Raw genomic sequence first — 15,324 nt, 5'->3', positions numbered from 1 at the left:
TTTACTTCTTGAGCAAGCTACCATTCTCATGGATAGCTAAATCTCTTTTGTATCAAGATAAGATGTAATCTTCCTAGCTTTTTGTATGTATTTCTTGTGAATATATTGTGTATGAACATGTGATGATCAATATAAATGGTTTAGTTTGTTTATTAAAGCTTTTCTATGGTATAAATGTTTGAGACATCAATGTTTGTATCTAGACCTAACTCTATCATTTATCAAACTATAAGTTGCAGACATGGATTTAGCGTTTGATGTTTACTTAGTATCGGTTTTAAAACGTTATTTGTATTGTTTAAACGGTGGAGAAATCGTCGGTTAAACAATACGGTAAATCTAACTATATCGTTGCGGACACGGACGATATAGGCGTCGATACGTAATTATATTGATCGGTACTGAGTTCAAATACGTATATTTATAAGGAAACATAAAAATTTAGGTCGATGAAATCGAATCTTGATACATTTTCTTTAACTTAGAACTTTCATTACTTTACTCTTTGCTACTAAAAGTGTGAATGATCTTTTGCAAACCCAAACTTAAAGTAACATTAACTCAAGACAAAATAGGCTATAGAACGGCGGTAATATCGCAATAATCCCTGTGGATACGATATAAACGAAAAGTACACCACAATACTCTTTCAACAAAATGGCGCCGTTGTCGGGGATTGTTGTTTAGATATTGCAAGCATTGCAATAGTTTGTTTTGTATTGAGTCTTATAATTAATTTCTTGTTCCTAAAATTATATTCCTTGTGTTTGTTAATTTGCTTGGTTAGTTTTTCAGATTACAGTTTATGCGAGGACGTATACCTGCAGATCAACTCCTTTTTGATCCTGAGATTGAAAGGACTGCGCGTAGAGAGAATAGCAAAACTCGTAGGAGGAGACAACTAGCTAGGGAAAGAAGACAACAACAAGAAGCATCTTCTTCTTCAACTCCGGTTGAAAACTTGGTTGAGGAAGAAATGGCTGCGGATCCTCCACCTCGAGGGCCTTGTGTTAATAGCCCTCGACTCAATGCACAATTTGCTCGTGATCAGGCCAATGGAAGAAACTCCGAAATGAAGACGGGGTTACTTCAATTATTATACCAAAATCCGTTCACAGGGGCAGATCACAAGGATCCATTTACTCATCTGACAAAGTTCTATGAGATCGCCGGAACCATTGGTGCTCCGGAAGCTGAAGAAGAACAGGTGTTCAGGAGACTTTTTCCTCATTCCTTAATTGGAAAAGCTAAGGAATGGTACCTTGATCAACCAAATAATGTCATGACAAATTGGAACGAGTTAGAAGAGAAGTTCTTGGATCGGTTCTTTCCTCACAATAGGTTCATGGAAGCGAAAACTTCTATTGCGGTGTTCTCTCAAGGTTCAAATGAATCTCTCAATGAAGCATGGGAGAGGTTCAAGTCCATGGTTAGAAAATGCAAAGGTCATGGGTTTGATGAATTGTCTCAAATCCATATATTTAGGAATGGACTCCAACCTCAACCAAAAACTCTTTTAGATGCTACCGCGGGTGGTTCGTTGATGTCAAAAACATCTGTTGAAGCAATTGCTATCATTGATAGGATGGCTTTGAATGATCATCAAGGGCAACACAACCGTAGTGCATCGCAAAGAAAACCAGGAGTTCTTGAATTGAATACTAGTGATGCAATACTTGCTCAAAACAAGTTATTGACACAACAAGTAGAATTGCTCACTCAACAAATGTCAAAACTTCCTCAACAAATCAAAGAGATACATGGGATCCCTTCTGAAAATCAACAGGTGATGTGTTGTGAATTGTGTAGGGGTGACCATCAAACTGGTTTTTGTCCTCCACCGGGTGAAGAGGTGAATTATGTGTCTAATCCTAATCAAGGATATGGTGGGAGACAACAACAACAACCTTACAACAATAACCAAGGTTACCAACAAAGAGGTAATCAAGGTTATCAACAAGGATGGAGGCCGGAAGCGGGTCCATCGAATCGTCAAAATCCTTATCAAGGTGGTTACAATCAACAACCTCAACAAACAAAGCTTTCAATCGAGGACACACTTAGCCAATTCATGCAATTGTAAATTGCGAGCCAAAAGAGTACGAATGCCGCCATAAAGAACCTTGAAACTCAAGTTGGGCAATTGTCAAAGCAACTTGCCGATCAAAACAAAGGTCCTTTTCCGGCTACTACACAAGAAAATCCTCGTGAGCATTGTAAGTCATTTCTAACTCGTAGCGGTAGAAATATTGATATGGGTGTAGGAGAGATAGTTGAGGAGGAAATTGTTGAGAGTGAAAAAGATAGGGTGATTGAAGTAGAAAAAAATGTTGAGGGTGATTTAGTTGAAAATGAGAAAGAGAAAGAATTAGTGGAAAAAGAAACTCTTGAGAAAGTTGTAGAAAAAGAGAGAAAAAAATTGAGTGTGAGTGAGAAGGGAAAGAAGAAGGATGATTCTATTCAAGTGAAGAAACTACCTTACCCTCCCGGTCCGTCAAAGAAAGAAGATGCAAAGCACTATGCTCGGTTCTTGGACATCTTTAGCAAGTTGCAAATCAATGTTCCTTTTTCCGAGGCATTAGAGCAAATGCCGATGTATGCAAAATTCATCAAAGACATCATCACTAAGAAGAGAAGATTCTTGGATCCGGAGGTAGTAACGGTGAGCTCTTGTTGTAATGCGTTAATTCAACGCACTACTCCGATAAAATCAAATGATCCTGGGCGGGTAACCTTACCGGTGTCTATTGGAAATGTTCACATAGGCAAAGGTTTGGTAGATACCGGTTCTAGCATTAATTTGATCCCATTGTCTATGGTGAGAAGATTAGGAATCAACGATTTGAAGCCGACAAGAATGACGTTATCATTAGCGGATAAATCCACAGCTCATCCTCATGGAGTTGCGGAAGACTTGCTTGTCAAGGTTGACAAATTTTGGTATCCTGTTGATTTTATTGTCATAGACATGGAAGAAGATCCTAAGATTCCATTGATCTTAGGAAGGCCTTTTATGAAGACGGCCCGCATGATGATAGATATTGATGATGGCTTAATGAAATTAAGGTACCAAGATGAAGAATTATGTCTTGATCTCTTTGAAGCCATCAAGCATCCGAGTGATGATGATGATTGTTTTAGAATCGATGCTACCGAAAGGGCTATTATGAAAGTGGAGAATCAAATGCACTTGTCGAATCCTCTTGAGAAGACTTTAATGGAAGCTCTTGAAGTTCTCACCAAAGATCAAGAGAAAGAAATTGAAGATTGCTTGAGAAATTTAGAGGCTTGTGATGAGATGAATCCATTTGAAACTCAAATTGAAGAGTTGAAGGATGAACCTAAAGTTGAAGAGCAAAAGGTGGAGTTGAATGTGTTACCGTCTCACTTGAAATACGTGTTTCTCGGTGACAATTCTACTAAGCCGGTTATCATTAATAACAGTTTGTCTAGCAAGGAAGAGCATCGATTGAAGGAAGTGTTGATAAAGAATCAAGAAGCAATAGGATGGGTTTTATCCGACTTGAAGGGTATTAGTCCGGCCTATTGTATGCATAAGATTATGTTAGAAGATGATTTTCGGCCCGTGGCACAACCTCAAAGGCGATTGAATCCAACTATGAAAGAAGTTGTTAGAAGAGAGGTTGTGAAGTTATTAGAGGCGGGGATGATTTATCCCATCTCCGATAGCGAATGGGTGAGCCCGGTGCATGTGGTTCCTAAGAAGGGTGGATTGACGGTTGTGAGAAATGAGAAAAACGAGTTGATTCCTTCGAGAGCGGTGACCGGGTGGCGTATTTGTATTGATTATAGGAGGTTGAACCAAGCAACAAGAAAAGATCACTTTCCATTACCCTTTATGGATCAAATGTTAGAAAGGTTAACCGGAAGAAATTTCTATTGTTTCTTGGATGGTTATTCGGGATACAATCAAATATCAGTGAATCCGGCGGACCACGAGAAAACTGCTTTTACATGTCCTTTTGGCGTTTTTGCATACCGAAGAATGCCATTTGGACTATGTAATGCTCCCGCAACATTTCAAAGGTGCATGCAAGCTATCTTCTCAGATTTGATCGAGAAAAGCATCGAGGTGTTCATGGATGATTTTTTTGTGTACGGGTCGTCATTTGACTTGTGCTTGAAAAACCTTGATGTGGTGATGGAAAGATGTATTGAAACAAATTTGGTTCTCAACTGGGAGAAGTGCACTTTCATGGTAACGGATGGGATTGTTCTTGGCCATAAGGTATCTTCAAAGGGGCTTGAGGTCGATCCGGCAAAAATCGAAGTTATTGAAAAGCTTCCCCCTCCGGTGAATGTGAAAGGCATAAGGAGCTTTTTGGGACATGCTGGGTTCTATAGAAGATTCATCAAGGATTTCTCCAAGGTCGCAAAGCCTTTGAGTAATTTGCTCAACAAAGGTATGGAATTTAATTTTGATGAATCATGTCTAAAAGCTTTCCTAGAACTTAAAGCAAATTTGACCACCACACCCATAATTGTCGCTCCTAATTGGTCGCTTGAGTTTGAACTCATGTGCGATGCGAGTGACTATGCGGTTGGTGTGGTCTTAGGCCAAAGGAAGAACAAACAATTCCATGCTATACATTATGCGAGCAAATTTTTAAATGAGGCACAGGTTAACTATGCCACTACCGAAAAAGAATTGCTCACAATTGTATTTGCATTGGAAAAGTTTCGTTCTTACCTCATTGGTTCTAAAGTGGTGTGTTATACGGATCATGCCGCAATCAAATATCTCCTCACCAAGCCTGATTCAAAACAGAGGCTTATTCGGTGGATTCTTTTGCTTCAAGAATTTGATCTTAAAGTGAAAGATAAGAAAGGTACAGAAAATTTGATTGCGGATCATTTGTCTCGGTTAGTGAATACCGAGGTGACAAACAATGAAAAAGAAGTGAGGGAAGAATTCCCCGATGAAAAACTGTACATGGTACAAGAAGTTAGACCCTGGTTCGCAGATATGGCTAATCACAAAGCATCTGGCTGGATACCGGAGGATCTAACTTGGAATCAAAGAAAAAAGTTTTTAAACGATGCCAATTTTTATGTTTGGGATGAGCCTCACTTGTTTAAGTTGAGCAGTGACAATCTTTTGAGAAGATGTGTCGCGGATGAGGAAACTAAAAGCATTTTGTGGCATTGCCACAATTCGCCGTATGGTGGTCATTTTAATGGTTTGCGTACGGCCACAAAAGTCCTTCAATCGGGATTTTGGTGGCCTACTTTGTCCAAAGATGCTTACCACCATGTTGCCTCATGCGACAGTTGTCAAAGAACTGGTGGAATTGGGAAAAGAGAGGAAATGCCCCTCCAAAGTATTTTAGAAGTAGAAGTATTTGATTGTTGGGGCATTGATTTTGTTGGACCATTCCCTTCCTCTATGTCAAATGAATACATCTTGGTAGCTGTGGATTACGTGTCTAAATGGGTGGAAGCGATTGCTTCACCCAAAGCGGATGGTAAGACCGTGATAAAATTTCTGAAGAAAAATATATTTTCGCGGTTTGGCACGCCAAGAGTATTAATTAGTGATGGGGGATCTCATTTTTGTAATGCCCCGCTTGAGAAAGTGTTGGAGCAATATGGAGTAAAGCACAAGGTGGCTACTCCATATCATCCAAAAAATAATGGGCAAGTTGAGAGGACCAATAGAGAAATTAAGAGAATTCTTGAGAAAACTGTGTCTAGCTCTAGGAAGGATTGGTCAATGAAGCTTGATGAAACCTTGTGGGCATATCAGACCGCTTTCAAAGCACCGATCGGTCTTACACCATTCCAAATGGTGTATGGTAAAAGCTGTCACCTTCTCGTAGAACTAGAGCATAAGGCATATTGGGCCTTGAAGCTTTTGAATTTTGACCACAAGTTGTGTGGAGAGAGAAGAAAAATCCAATTAAATGAGTTGGAAGAGATGAGATTGCATGCCTATAAGCCTAATTCGATTTACAAGGAAAAGACCAAATTCTATCATGATAGTAAGATTAGAATTAAAGATTTTAAGGTAGGACAATTGGTGTTACTCTTAAATTCCCGGTTAAGACTTTTTTCGGGAAAGTTAAAGTCTAAATGGTCCGGACCGTTTTTGGTCAAAGAGGTTAGAAGACATGGGGCTATTGTGATAGAGGACCAAAAATCAAAGCAAGAATGGGTAGTTAATGGTCAGAGGTTGAAGGTTTATCGAGGAAGCGATTTTAATCGTGAAACATGTGTTTTATCGTTTGGTGATCCTTGATTGCCTTTGACCGTCGAGCTGACCGACGTTAAACAAAGCGCTTATTGGGAGGCACCCCAATTTGTAAATATTCAGCATGTTTTATGTGTTTTTTACCGTTTATGTTTTTTGCGTTCTGGTCGAGCCAAAATCAGTCTACCGGTAAAGTTACACTTGCTGGTAGAAGAAAAAAATTTTTGTGTTCTGTCACAGGCGCTAAGCGCGCTCCTAGCCCGCTTAGCGCGCCTTGAGGACTTTTGAACCCTTAATTCCAGAGAGTTGCGCGCTTAGCGCGCTTCACAGCCCGCTTAGCGCGGGTCAGTTTTCAGAAGAAAAAAAAATTTGAAATTTTGGGCCCTTTGTCCTTGACCCGGCCCAGCACGAAACCAGAGTGAGGGAAGTAGGGTTTGAGGTCTTGTTGCCTCATTCCTCTCATTTTGCTCTCCAAAAATTGTTTCTTTCTTTGCTTCTCCATTTTTGTCTTTGCTTAGCAATCAAAGTCTTTGCTTTTTCTTCATCTTCATCATCACCAAGGTAAGCATCATCTTCTTCTCCATTTTACTTTATCTTCCTTTTATCTAGTTTTCACATTTAGTTAGGAATAAATCCATATGGTTAGGGTTAATATGTTGAAAACATAGTATAGAACTGGTTTCCTTTGCTTTATTTTGTGTTTAAATCTGATTTTGGGTGTTTTGAAGTATGGAGGAAACCCTGTTTCGTAGGGAATTTTTTCTACAAATCGCAGAGCCCGCTTAGCGCGGTCTGGGAATTTCAGAAAAATTACCTCTTCTGCCTGTTTTTGTTTGATGCAGGGGGAGTAATCTTTTGCAGTTATAATTTAATTTAGCAGTTTATTTTTGTATTTTGTGTTAACATGTTGGTTGTGTGGTGTCGTTTTCCTAATTGTTTCAGATGGGACCGAAATTCCTAGGCTCTAAGAAAAGAAAGACCGGAACCGAAGGTGGCAGTTCTTCTCAAGCACCTAGGGCTATTCCGTTTAATCAAAACCGTTTTAAGAGTCATGTCCAAGAGGAGAGGTACAAGAAGCTAGAGGTTAGGACATGGTGGCCAGAGCGAATTGTGAGAATCAATCTTGAGGGAACCTATGGGTGGTGTCATAACACCATTGAGGAGTATGGTTGGCTTAAACTTTGTGAGCCTGCACCTAAGTTTCATTTGGAGATTGTAAGAGAGTTCTATGCTAATTCCGTGCCAAATGAGGAATTTCCGGTTGAAGGTGTTCCCTATGAGTTCAAAACTTGGGTGCGTGGTAAGGAAATCGACTTTTCTCGTCAGGCAATCCGTGAATTTCTTGGAACTCCATTGCCTTTTGAGGATGGTGAGATTTGTGGGTATCATGTGCAATTGGCACGGGGAAATTTTGATTGGGAGCATCTGAGGGAGGTTTTGTGTATGAGTGGGCATTCTTATGATCTTAATCCTTCACAGCAGCCCCAGAAGTTCTCTAGAAAAGTGTTGACTACTAATGCTCAGGTTCTCATGTCGGTGGTCCTTCATAATTTAAGGCCTAGGAGTCACACTTCCTCTTTGCCTGCTGAGTCTGCTGCTTTGGTTGCTCGTATAATTGAGCATGAGCCGATTGATATTACTCGCATTATTGCGAATAAGCTGAAGAGGGTTGCTTTGAGTGGAACTCGGCATGGTGATCGTGCTCCCTGCAAGCTGATTTTTCCTGGTTTGATCATGAATCTGTGCAAGAAAGCAAGAGTGCAGATTCCTTCTGAGGGTCTTGTGTCTATTGACACTTTATTGATGACATTTTTATTGAGCGTTATTGTTTATCCAGGTTGACTGCTGTTCCTGTTGCTGCTGCTCGCCCTGCTCGCCGCCGTAGTAATCCTGATAGAGAGGAGAACTTGGCATTTCATATGGCGCATCAGAGAGCATTCATGTTTTTGCATGATTCTATGTCTCAGCTGAGGTTGCAGATGATGGAGCCCCATGTGGCTCATCCGTGGAGTTCTCGCCAAGACTTGGTGGATTTTGCTGAGTGGCCTGAGGTCAGTCCATTTCCTGAGGAGGAGGAGGAAGGTGGCGAGGATGAAAATGTGGAAGAAAATCAGGATGAGGATGAGTAGTTTTATATTTTATGTTTAGTGCTATTAGTATGTTTAGTGCTAGTTTTTTTTTTATTTTGACATTAGCTTTGTTATGTTTTGTTCCATCCTTTTATAGGTTGAGGTATTTTGAACCTTAGGCATTGCTATGCCTTTTTGGATATTGTGACACCTTTTGGAGTTTGTTTTAAATTATTAAGTTTTTAGTTTAATTGCTTTTATTTCTATGAACATATGCAATTGTTTTTTTTTTAATTTTTGTTGTCCTTGTGAAAGTGTTTCCTTGAGGGAGCAAGTTTTACATCCAATTGGGGCGGTGATGATATAATGTGAAATTAGTACGTGCAAGGTACATTTTTATCGTTTCTTTAATATACCATGAATTAGATGCTTGTAATTGTACAAATTAGATGTCATATTTTCTTTAACAAATATAGTTCAATATTGAATCATTTTAGTTCTAAAACTAGTGTGAGGAGCCTTTCCATTGTACATATATATATTATTTTGTGATTACCAACAATGTGCGTTTAACTCGTGTTTATTATGTTTAATCTTGCGTTTTTATTTTAATTGTGTAAAGCATGAAAGTGATCAAAGCATTTTGTTTCGCATTTCGAGTATAACTTCTCTACCATATATAACCTACCCGGTGAGTGTGTGAGCATTTGATAACCACTTTGAGCCATTTTTGCCAAGATTCAAGCGGTATCAATTCCTTGTCTATATTTGCCGATTTTTGATATGAATCTTGATGATTTTCTTTCAACCTTGAAGAGTACCATTAATTGTGGTTAGGAATGTTTCCTTTTCGCCTTAGAATAGAGAGCATTCGTGATTATGTGGTGGTAATATTCAAGTTGGGGAGAATATAAAATTTTGGTTGTATTGGTAGTGAGAAGTAAATAAGTGATTGCTCAAGAGAAAAAGAAAGAGAAAAACAAAAAGAAAAAGAAAAAAGCTTTGTATATAGCTAGTGTCTTTTATATTAAAGTGATGAACTCTTGAGCAATAAAATTGTGTGATCGGTTGATAAGGATGTGTGGATATAATCGTGATTTGAATGCTCTCTTAGGAATTGACCCTTTCGTATATAAATGTTGCTTTTACGCTTTTTATATAAATGTTGTGTAGATGAATGCATAATTAATTCTGGATGTTGGCGACATTGTTATGTGAGTGTTAGGTCCTCAATTTTGTCTCTTACTAGAGAAGTGTGTAGGTTGTGATTCAATTTTGAACTTATTTTGTTTTAGGAACTGTTTACATCAAAGGTGTATTTAGTATTAGTATCTCAATCATGGTATTATTTTAGCAAGGGTGAAATGTTACTTGTGTGCTTATGGAATTTGAACCACCCATTTGTTCTTGTCTTAGCTTGTGCTCTCTTGGTTTTGTTTGTTGTTGTTTTTATGTTTGTTTTTGTTTGAGGACAAACAAAGGTTTAAGTTGGGGAGAGTTGTTAGTTACCAATTTGTGTAAATATCTTAGGTAATTTTTGGTAACTTTCAAGTCTTTTTGTGGTTAATAGTAGTATTTTATTATCATTTGGTATATATTTATTCTTATATTTATATTATTGTTGAATAGTTCTTATCTTTGCAATCTATGTTGGATTTTGTAGTTTTTATAGATAATTGGAAGCTTGGACCATGGAAAAAGGACTTTGAAGATGTTCCAAGACCAAAGCCAAAGATTGCTGAAAAGAGGTAGCGCGCTAAGCGAGGTTGAGCCCGCTAAGCGCGGTTTTGAAGAAAAGAAGGAAGTTCTGGCAGAGAGTTCCGCGCTAAGCGAGGTCTGGAGCCCGCTTAGCGCGGTTGGGCGGTTTAAGCAATTTTTGATGGCGCGCTTAGCGGGCTACACCGCGCTAAGCGCGGTCTGCGAAACTTTGTTTATTTGACTAGGGGCCAGATCACTTTGAAGGAGATAGAGAGATATTTTGAGAGAGAACCAAGAGCACAAAACACTGTAGCAAACTAAGAGTTGAAGATTCGAAGCCTTGATCGTCGATTAATCGCCTTTGATGCTTGTTGATCTTCATCCTTTACTTCTTGAGCAAGCTACCATTCTCATGGATAGCTAAATCTCTTTTGTATCAAGATAAGATGTAATCTTCCTAGCTTTTTGTATGTATTTCTTGTGAATATATTGTGTATGAACATGTGATGATCAATATAAATGGTTTAGTTTGTTTATTAAAGCTTTTCTATGGTATAAATGTTTGAGACATCAATGTTTGTATCTAGACCTAACTCTATCATTTATCAAACTATAAGTTGCAGACATGGATTTAGCGTTTGATGTTTACTTAGTATCGGTTTTAAAACGTTATTTGTATTGTTTAAACGGTGGAGAAATCGTCGGTTAAACAATACGGTAATTCTAACTATATCGTTGCGGACACGGACGATATAGGCGTCGATACGTAATTATATTGATCGTTACTGAGTTCAAATACGTATATTTATAAGGAAACATACAAATTTAGGTCGATGAAATCGAATCTTGATACATTTTCTTTAACTTAGAACTTTCATTACTTTACTCTTTGCTACTAAAAGTGTGAATGATCTTTTGCAAACCCAAACTTAAAGTAACATTAACTCAAGACAAAATAGGCTATAGAACGGCGGTAATATCGCAATAATCCCTGTGGATACGATATAAACGAAAAGTACACCACAATACTCTTTCAACACTTACACACCTTTTGTTAATTTCCAGGAAGCACGTAGCCTTCTGGTTGTTCCATGTATATTTCCTCATCGAGATCTCCATTTAGGAAGGTTGTTTTGACATCCATCTGATGAACTATAAAGTCATTCAAAGAAGCTAAGGCAAACAACAATATAATTGTGGTTGTCCTTGCTACTGGTGCATAGGTGTCAAAGTAATCTATGCCTTCCTTTTGTCTAAATCCTTTTGCCACTAGTCTGGCCTTATAAGTGTTTAACGTACCATCACTATGGTACTTTCTTTTAAACACCCACTTGCATCCAATGGGCCTTGATCCATTTGGTAAGTCAACAAGTTCCCAAGTGTGGTTTGACACGATTGAATCCATTTCATTTTGGATAGCATCCTTCCAAAAGGAAGAGTCCCTTGAAGTTATTGCTTCCTTGTATGTTTTTGGATCATCCCCTACTTGGAGAATGACCGAAATACTTTGAACGAAATTCTTACAATTTCCTTCAACCTGATAAAAGGAGATAAATTGAGGATCAATTTCACCTGGTCCTAGATTCCTTGTTTTTCGGACTCTCTTGCTTCTCATAGGCTCGGATTGTGATTCAATGATTCGAGGAGTGCCTTCAGGTTGTATTTCTACAATCCGAGAAGATTCTTCTTCACAAGATTCTTTATTCGCGGCCGACTCCGATTCTTTATTCTTGGTGATAAGATTTTCAAAGAATTCCACATCTCGGGATTCTACAATTACATTAGACTCTAAATTTAACAGTCTATATGCCTTACTATTTTGTGCATATCCAACAAAGGCACGTCTTATCCCTCGAGGACCCAACTTGCTTCTCTTAGGATCCATGTTTTTATAGTAAGCCACACACCCCCACACTTTAAAGTAACTGATATCTGGTGCTCTGCCTTTCCATGCTTCATATGGAGAAATATCGGTTTTCTTTAAAGGAATTCTATTGATTATATGGCAAGCTGATAGTAGGGCCTCACCCCATAAATTGAAAGGTAGTTCAGAATGCATCAACATGCATCCAAGGAAATATTTTGCAGAGAATTTTGTCAGCAAGTTTCCAATAACCTACCCTCCATTTCTTCCAAAACATGATCGGGCAGATAATCATTCCGAGTCTAAAAACAAATCCCAATTTTACACTTAAAAAGTTCCAGTCTATTAAACAAACTATGTTTTCACATGTTGGTTGTGGATGCAAGTCCTTCCTCTCAACATCTTGTTTTTCAATCAATGGAGGGCCATATAGTCCATCATTTCCTTCAAAGGAAGAAGCTTGAAATGATTGAAGTTGAGTACCTGTTGGGATCTTTCCCACCAAATGATTGAAGGAAAGGTTCAAATAAGAAAGGAAGGACAAACTTGCTAGCTGCACAGGAATTTCACCATCCAAGGAGTTATTTGAGAAGTCCAATGACTCTAACTGTTTCAAATTCCTTATCGAAGATGGAATTTCACCTGAAAGACCATTGTTTGAAAAGTTCAAAATATAAAGTGTTTTCAAGTCCATCAACAACTCGGGTATCGGTCCTTCAAAAGAATTGAATGAGAAATCAATGGTTTTGAAAATTGTTAGAATTTTAACCAAATCTTGTTGTTGACCTTTACATGTAACTGTAACACTATCATGATAATAAGGGTAGTCGAGTGACATGTTGTAGTTGATGTCACGTGCAACATCTTCATTATATATCATTCTTTCACAGGTTGTAAAATACCTTTTAGGTAGTGTTTCGTTGAAATTGTTGAAAGAAATGTCCACAATTTGAATCGACTTCCAAGGTTTATTTTCTGAACATTCTATAGAACCATGAAATTTGTTATTCCTCAAAACCAAGACACTAAGTGTTGGTATTTCATTTAAGAAGCATGGAAAATGATCAACAATTTGATTTGATCCAATGTCAAAAACCTCTAAAAAAGAGCAATGGGATAGAGACCTTGGAATTGGCCCTTGTAATTGATTTCCATGGAAGTTCAATCTGGTTACAAAACAAAAATTTGGAAACATATCTGGTATAGAGCCAGTGAGACTATTCTTTCTCAAATCTAACACTTCAAGTTCAAGGTTACCTGTCATTGTCAATAAACATGGAGGAATTGTTCCAAAAAAGTTGTGGAAGGAAATATCTAGGATTTGAAGTTGTGAAGCATTGCACAAGTAATCAGGGACGCTCCCATGTAAGTTATTGTGAGAAAAAGATAGGAATTCCATGGATGATAGGTTACTTCCAATATATTGTGGGAAAACTGAAAAATTATTTTTTGAGTAGTCCAAGAAATAAGGATGTTTAGGATAAAAAGGTATTGACCCTTGCAGTTTGTTGTTATGAAGGTCAAGACTTCCCAATTTGGAAGTAAGATTTTGAAAAGGTCCTTCTAAATTAGTGAGGAAATTGTGAGAAACATTAAAGATTTCAAGATCTCTTAATTTCCACATCCAGTTAGGTATTTTTCCTTGGATTTGGTTATTTGAAAGGTCTAGAGAGAACAATGTTGATTGATTTATCAAGAAACTAGGAAATGACTTCAAGTTGCAGGATACCAAACTTAGATATCTAAATTTTGGAACAGAAGACAAATCAATATTTGCAACATTCACATCGATTGATATGTTGTTGTAAGAAAGGTCTAGTGTAGTTAAATTTCTAAGCTTCAAAACCTCATCTAGCTGCAGTGACCCATTCAAGCTGTTAAAGGAAAGATGTACCTCCTCCAATGATGGGAGTGTAAAAAGGGACGAAGATATACCACAACTTAAACAATTATGAGAAAGGTCGACGTAGGTAAGGTGTGAGAGGTTTGACATTGAGTTGGGAAGTGTTCCATTAAATTGACAATAAGAAAGATCCAAAGGAGATAAGAATCTCATGTTGCTAATAGTGTGTAGAATTGTTCCAGAGAATTGTGTGCTTTCCAAATTAATGCTATAAAGAGATTCACTCATTGAATAGTCTGGAAATGACCCATGAAGATTGTAGTTTCCTGATAAATCAATAACTGAAAGTGTTTTAATTTGAAAGATTTTTTGTGGAAATGTACCAATCAATCCACAATCATGAAGACTTAGTGAGGGAAGAATCAAGGGGTCCTGATAGATCACAACCAGACATACTTAACTCTTGTAGGTCACGCAACTGCAACAAAGCATTTCCCCATTCATGTCCCATAGTTGATATAATTATACCATCTAGATACAGTTGTTTAAGACTGGTTAGATTTTGGAGAAATGTATGTAGATTTCGGTCTCTTATTTTCCGCCCTTGTTCTTTTGAAAAGCTATAAATAGAAGAGAGATCAAGAGTAACTAACCTTGTAAGCTTTGAAATCTCCATAGGAATATTCTCCACAATGTAAGATTTTGACAAATTCAAATGATTCAGCATCACCAACTTACTGAATTCTGACGGAATGGGAGAACCAAAATTGTTATAAGCCAAGTTCAAGTTTTGGAGATGTTGGAGACCAAAAAGACTACTTGAATTATCAAATCCACCATTGATTTCTTCTTCACTTAGATCAAGGCCAATAACATGTCCCTCGTTGTCACATGTTACACCACTCCAATTATAACATGCAGTGTTTTCGTTCCACGATTTTAGTTTGGTGGAAAATTGAGGATCAACTGTGAAATTGTTTTTGAATTGGAGCAACAATGATTGTTGATCTTGGAGACATTTGGCAGAGACAACAACAGTGAGATGAATGAAATAGTAGCAGAGAAAGAATGAAAGCAATGTAGTTTTCATTGTTATTTCTACTTGCTCTTAGTTATGTGAGAAATGGAAGTCTTATAGATGTAGTTTAAGGCAACAAAAAGTATACCAATAGAAGTTTCGTTGAAGAAGAGTAACCTTTTTGTTTTGTTTTCTGGTATTTGATTATGACACAACTCCTAAAAACAAGTCTTAATAAAAATACGGCTTAATACCCTTTTAGTCCCGTACCTATACCTCTAGGTCCATTTTGGTCCTCTTTCTTTTAAAACGTCCAAATTGATCCCTTACGTTGTCAAACAGTATCAAACTAATCCTTTCTGTCAAATATAACCAAACGGCGTTAGTGCAAATGACGTGTCATCTGAGGTGGATTGTTCTATTCACCACCTTCTTCTTAGTTGATGCTGACGTGGTATATAGGTCATCAAAAATTCAAACAAAATATCCAAAATTTTGCCTTTGCCTAAAATTGAACCAAGGAGACTATACTTGCATGACAATGTGCAGTACCACTGGGCTAATTCATCATTGATGATTAAAATTACATCCAATTTCTTTATCAAGTCACACTTCTTGAAT

At 37.8% G+C, this 15,324-nt stretch overlaps 1 pseudogene; it reads right to left on the bottom strand.

Annotated features, from left to right (window-relative positions):
* Positions 1-12,026: 12,026 nt before the first annotated feature.
* On the bottom strand, positions 12,027-14,775 carry LOC131604241 (receptor-like protein 6; annotated as a pseudogene).
* Between the last annotated feature and the right edge of the window lie 549 nt (positions 14,776-15,324).

Source organism: Vicia villosa, linkage group LG5 (genome assembly GCF_029867415.1).
Source record: "Vicia villosa cultivar HV-30 ecotype Madison, WI linkage group LG5, Vvil1.0, whole genome shotgun sequence".
In the NCBI taxonomy this organism is placed as follows: domain Eukaryota; kingdom Viridiplantae; phylum Streptophyta; class Magnoliopsida; order Fabales; family Fabaceae; genus Vicia; species Vicia villosa.
Note: the sequence above shows the minus strand (reverse complement) of the source record. Positions and strands in the feature narration are given on the sequence as shown.